Source organism: Strongylocentrotus purpuratus, unplaced genomic scaffold (assembly GCF_000002235.5).
Source record: "Strongylocentrotus purpuratus isolate Spur 01 unplaced genomic scaffold, Spur_5.0 spur5_scaffold_1, whole genome shotgun sequence".
Taxonomy (NCBI): domain Eukaryota; kingdom Metazoa; phylum Echinodermata; class Echinoidea; order Camarodonta; family Strongylocentrotidae; genus Strongylocentrotus; species Strongylocentrotus purpuratus.
In genome coordinates this window covers 13,377,174-13,382,453 of record NW_022145594.1, presented here as the reverse complement: position 1 = coordinate 13,382,453, position 5,280 = coordinate 13,377,174, and the positions used below count along the sequence as shown (strand labels likewise).

The 5,280-nt window shown below is 34.2% G+C and overlaps 1 long non-coding RNA gene across 1 annotated transcript; it reads right to left on the bottom strand.

Annotated features, from left to right (window-relative positions):
• Positions 1–429: 429 nt before the first annotated feature.
• LOC115920929 lies at positions 430–3,224 on the bottom strand. The gene is made up of 4 exons (XR_004062616.1): positions 3,124–3,224; positions 1,847–1,943; positions 1,296–1,561; positions 430–931 (listed from the first exon to the last, which is right to left on the bottom strand). It is a non-coding gene; the product is annotated as an uncharacterized LOC115920929 (long non-coding RNA).
• Between the last annotated feature and the right edge of the window lie 2,056 nt (positions 3,225–5,280).

The following is a 5,280-nucleotide window of genomic DNA, read 5'->3' as shown; positions in this document are numbered from 1 at the left end:
TGGATGCAAGATAAAGATGTTTACAGTTATTTTGGTTCATGCAAATGGCAGTGATCTGTTTAAAGGGAAGTCTGGTCAGTTTTAGAAACTCTGAAAGTATGAGTATTTGAAAGTAATGCATATTAGAAAATGCATAAGGTTTTGTAACCATTGGTTACTCTGAGTTTTTGATAGTTAAAGGACGAGGTCAAGATTGACAGTTTATAGAACAAAAGCAAAATGTGTTTAAATGAATCTTTATAGATTACTTGGTTTATTCAGATGTTTTGTATTGTATCTCATGTCAAGAATGATATGCTAAATCTGTCACTGTTATTTTATCTGTTTTTTACAGATCGAATAAATAAGCTTCACAGCTTAATATCTCCATTTACGGCTGGACTCCCAAACTTCATTTTTCCCTTTCCTCAACTATTCAAATACAAAGATACAATATGAGGATTCATTGAACTGGAATCGAAAACTCTAATATGCATTACTGATCGAGGTAGGTAAACCTGATAAATAGCAGTTCTGAGCTATACATTTGAATATTAAAGATTTATGTTTGCAGGAGTTCATTACAATACTGTAACAGAAAACTGACACCTGTACGACCATTCAGTTATTGTTTCAGAACTCATGGAAAATGTTATCAGTTTGCTTTAAATCAATTCATTGATTTTATAATCAATCCATTTCATTGTAATTACTAGTACACACAATTACAATTATGAGTGGAGTTTGCTTTATTTATGATATTCAAAATGTTTAAAATCAAACAGTATAAAAGAGAGATTGAGGTATTGAAACATTGAAGCATTGCCAAAACGATCAATGTAATTGATTTTAGTTTCTCAAGCATGCCCTTCAACACAAGTCCTTCAAGTTTCTTCACACATAATGTCATCCAAGCGATAGTGGTTGAAGCAGAGAAGATCCTTGATCTAGACTGCTTGAAAGTAAAAGGAAATAAGAGAAAGAAAAATCATAATAAAAAAAGTCCAAGTCAAAATCAATAAAAAAAATCATTATCAGAATTTCAATTATGAAAGGGAAACTTTACAGTGCATTATGATTGGGCAAAATTATTATGTGTAGTTTTGGTACCCAATTTTAGAGAGTCTCTTAATAAATTAAATACTTTATGTGGTATCACCTTAGTATTGGAATTTTTTTATAAGGATTTCAAAAAAATTAATGCTGACCTTGATAGGACCACTCATTCCCTCAACTAAGAGACCTAAGCATTAAAAACAATTAAGAATATCTTAAATTTTAACTATTGGGAAACAATCAAGAAGGAAAAAAGATACCTTTTGACTCGCTCACAAGCATAGACAATGGGTCATCATCAGAATCGCAATCGGAGCCGTCAGGAGACTTTAAGGGTCACCATGCCAAGTCACACATGCAGCTCTGACTGTGTTCGGTGAATTGCTTCAACAGTGTTAGGTGAATTGCTTCAACGGTTCCATACCGCTCCCACTCTTAGGTCACTATGCCGAGTCACATCTGCAGCTCTGTGTTCAGTGAATTATCAAGGACCCATCTTACCAGCATGTCTGTCCCTGTATCCAATCTAATTTTGTAGAATGAAAGAAATAATTACAAGTTATTTTCTTTCATTTTTTTGCAAGCAGAGGTAAGGAAATGAATCCAATATTATCTTTTGTACATCAAATTAAATAATAGGCATAACTGACCCCAAACAGAAGTTTTCAATTGCCCCTATTACCCCAAAATAGAATTTTCCAATTGCCCCTACCAAACAACAACTACCCCTATGCACATAAGCAGTGAGTGTGCTTTAGTACTTTGCTGCTAAAGTGTGATTTTCTTGAACAGATCATGAAACTATTCTCACCTGGATTTGTGTCTGGCCTGTGGCATTCTTGAAAAGTAGATGTACTTTCCCAGTGCTTCCTTCATATAAGTGCAAATTGTATCTACTGCATCTGAAACTAAGTGAAAGCAAAAACATCATCATAATTTCATTACCACTGAAGTGTAGGTAGTGAGACATGTACATCATCTGGTATGGTGCTTGCTTGGAAAATTCTTTAAAACACGAAGTGGAGTTGGGCAACATTTGCTGGTATCAAGAACAATTGTTTAAAATAATTTTTGTATAAAGTGAGGGACCAAGGGTACTAAAGTAAAGTGCTGCCTTTGAATATAACAGACACAGAGTACAGATAACGAGAGAAACTAAGCTAAACATGTGGACATTGTTCCCCAAAAGGTAGACTACTCATGATTACTTCAGTCTCAAAAAAAAAGTATTCCTTTTTCGTATGATGCCATTTATTCATTTTCAGGGCAGGACCGTATCTAATTTTCAATTTTTAATTAAATGTTCATCCATGTCCTTCTTTGCTTGAAAGGCAAATCATTGAATTCCCTAACACTAACAGTTAACCAGGAGGGGCTACATCCCAGGTCATCTCAGCTCAGCATGATGATAATTTTCATAACTCCCTTTGCCCTTGGCCATGTTGATGTTGGCCTTGGGCTTGGAGCCCTGAAATTTCTTAAACCCCAGGCACGCGCGCCTTACAAGAAAGGTCTCAGTCTTGTCGAGATCCTGATCTACTCACCTCTAGAGTCTAGATTGATGAGTAGTGGCTGACATAAACTGATAATTATAAAATGATGATCTAGAGTAACTAGAGTTCTAGACTCTAAATCAAATTTATGATTAGCTAAATAGTAAATTACTGAAAAAATAAAAGTAAAACTCTAGTCTCTAACTTTTAGAGTCTAAGTTAGATCTACTCTCACTTCTCAGACTCTAACTTTCTGTAAAACTTTGTTCAAATTTATAACTTAAGCAGATATAAAAAGAACCTTATAGCATTAATATTTGGTGTGGAGCAAAATAAGAAAGACTCTCCACTTAAGTTATTTAGTCTAGATGCATATTTGTTAAGTCTAAGTTGATCTTTTTAGTTTTGGATCACATGATACTTCACTCCTTTATTCACTTACATGAAAATAAGTATATGGGGCGAAATGTGGAACGGCGGTGTATTTTTCACACATTTCTGTGCTCATGGACATATTTATGGCTTACAAAGAATCAGAATGAATCAAAAGAGCGTACCACATTAATTTACCCTAAAAAAATGTTTAAAAACTCACCTTTTCATGGTCTGTGACTGTGCCAAACTGCGAAATTTTCACTACCGTCACTTCGTGAAAATATTAAAAGCAAGAAAAGAGCAAACGATGTTTTCACGAATTGACAGCTGTTAAGCGCGTACTTGGCCGTCACTTCGTGAAAACAGTAAATCCTTTTGCTATGCATTTTCTTGTTTACGTCATCGCCATAGTGACATAATTAGACATTATTATGATCTGAAATTTTGTGAGGTTCAAGATGTTAGTGAATGATGTCCAAAAATGCAAAAAAATCAAAAGTGAAAATGTATGCGATTTTCCTCACTACCGTCACTTCGTGAAAACAGGGACGATTTGTTTTATATCCTGCATCAAAAAATGATTTTAAAAAAAATAAAAAATAAAAAATTGGGAAGAAAACAATTTAGAACAACAAAAATGTCAATTTTATCTAAAAATATTTAAATATTTTGTTTTCATTAAATCAAGATTTGAAACAAAATATTGATTCAATTAAAAAAAAAAAGTCTCATATTTTTTTCAACTCCCAAATAGTAAACAAAAATAGTACTCTCATATAGTACTTTCTAAAAATAGGTCAAATATTTCTGGTCATGTGACGAGCTCTCAACCAATCAAAAGCCAACAATTTTTTGATGCAGGATATAATGCAAGATATAGATATAAAGTAACATCTACGATATAAATAATTAATTAAAGGGCCACTCAAACCCAACTACCATAGCCTTTTAAAACATGAATACACCTCTACTTATTAATATTCCAGCATCTCATTTTTCAAAAAATCTCTAAATTGACCAACAAATGATAATATCCATCCAATTTGAATAGATCTCACGCTCGCTGGGCTACGCCCCTCGGAAAAAGGTAATACGGTCACGTGGCTTGATGACGTATTTGACGTCATTGCGGGCATTTTCGAATTGATAATTTGATAATTTGATGATTAGGAATGACGAAATTGCCAAAAACGTACGGGACTATCAAGTGCGTTTAATTTTTCGGATGATTTTTTTTAATTGTTTAAATTGATATCACCGTTTGCCTTTTTAAAGACATTTTAATGCTAGATCAGCCTTCTTTTCACCGAAAAGGCATCAGTAACAAATCTTTTTAAGGATTACAAACAAGTTTTTTGTTAAAAAATAATGTTAGAGCGGTAGGTTTACTCAAAATTTTCTGGATTGTGATGAGTTGTCATGGGTATTTGATATGATATGACATTGTTTAGGTGCCCATAGAGAGAGGTGATGTGAATAAGTGCGGATTATACTTGAGCTAATGCGTGTCAAGATGGTAACAAAACTCATATCATTACTGCATTTTGTCCACTCTGTACACTGTGATATGATATACCACATCGTGCTGTACATGTATTTTATTCAGTATTTAAATATAACTAGTTATGCATTTAACTTATATTGTTGTTGTTTGAACATTATTTTATGACTACTTTACAGGTTATTTCCTTTATTTATTTATTTATTCTTTATTTTTGTTTTACCCTGAACGATTAAATCATTGAAGAAGTTCATCAGTTAGGTGATGCAATGTGAAAACTCGGCCTTACTTCACTATCAGCAAAAATGGGGTAGGGGCTGTAATGATTGTGAACAAAGAACTCGTTTTAAAGTTTCAGCTTCAACAATAAAGGGTGACTTGAACGAGAATTATTGCAAAGTCCAGATTCAACAAACGGGGTTCATGTTTTATGTCTCCAGCCGCCGAATGTGAAGCTGGAGGTAATATGTTCTTTCGGGTTGTACGTCCGTCTATCTAGTACAGAATCTGGCCAGTTCTTTCTATTCTCTACACACTTGATTCAAGCCGTCGAAGATGGCGTTATCAGCGAAATAATAATTATGCTCACCAGCCTGGCCTGAGGTGGGCGTCCTAGTTTGATGATCACGCCATCTTCGGCTGGTAGCAAGTAACGCGGGGTGGTAGCGTTGGTGTGGTGACCTTGGTAATCAAAATTGAATAGGCCAGATTCTGGACTACCTTCAATCCCGATTTGTTTTTATTGTTAGCTCACGAGAGCTGATTAAGGTAGGATATTTAAACGTGATGATAACGTTTATCGCCATAAGACGATGTGATTAGATTTTGGGGTAAGTAGGTTGAAGCTTTAATGCCTTAAATGTCAATTTCTGAAAT